This window comes from Paroedura picta, chromosome 2 (genome assembly GCF_049243985.1).
Source record: "Paroedura picta isolate Pp20150507F chromosome 2, Ppicta_v3.0, whole genome shotgun sequence".
Taxonomy (NCBI): domain Eukaryota; kingdom Metazoa; phylum Chordata; class Lepidosauria; order Squamata; family Gekkonidae; genus Paroedura; species Paroedura picta.
In genome coordinates, this window is record NC_135370.1 from 72,994,070 (window position 1) to 72,994,857 (window position 788).

Genomic DNA, 788 nt, shown 5'->3' on the forward strand with positions numbered 1-788 from the left:
GTAACTGTTCATGTTCTCTGTTAAACAATGTGGAACCTTCTTGTCTTCTACGAGTTAAAAGAACCACAACATATACACACACAACCAGGTTTGATTCCTTTCTGCAAATATCCAGCATAAAGTCAGGAATATGGCACAAGTTGGGATGGGGTGGGTGAGTTTCCTGGAAGAACAGGAGAAGGAGTAGACAAGTCACCCATATTGTTCCCTCAGCCATCTTTATCCAAGAGTCAAAGAGAAGATTCCCAAGTCAGAGTGAAGGCCATGGTCAGTTGCTGCTGGAAAAACACACACCAAATGAACAGTACACAATGCCTTGTGGCACGACCTGGAAGGCAATCTGCAGTATAACTGAGTCATCATTCTTCAAGGCTGAAAAGCCAATAGAAGACTCTCACCTGATCCCCTTGCCCTGTTAGCCGATATGACATGGTGTCTGCCTACAGTAATTGCCCCAGGGCGGGAAGGGGGTATTACACTTCTCCTTGTGCTGTGCTGGTTCAGGACACAGAGCTTCTGGTTTGCTTTTTGAACTCATTTGTGCAGGAAAACTCTCTAGTTTGGGACTATATACCTGCCCATCTAGTCATTTTTAAGGTGTCATAAGACACCTTGTTGCCTTGGTCTGGATGGCCCAAACTAGGCCAGTCTCAAAAGCTAAGCAGGCTCAGCCCTGGTTAATACTTAGATGGGTGTCCACCAAGGAAGTTGAAGGTTGCAATGCAGAGGCAGGCAATGGGAAACTACCCCTGAACATCTCTTGCCGTGAAAACCCTATGGCAGACTTT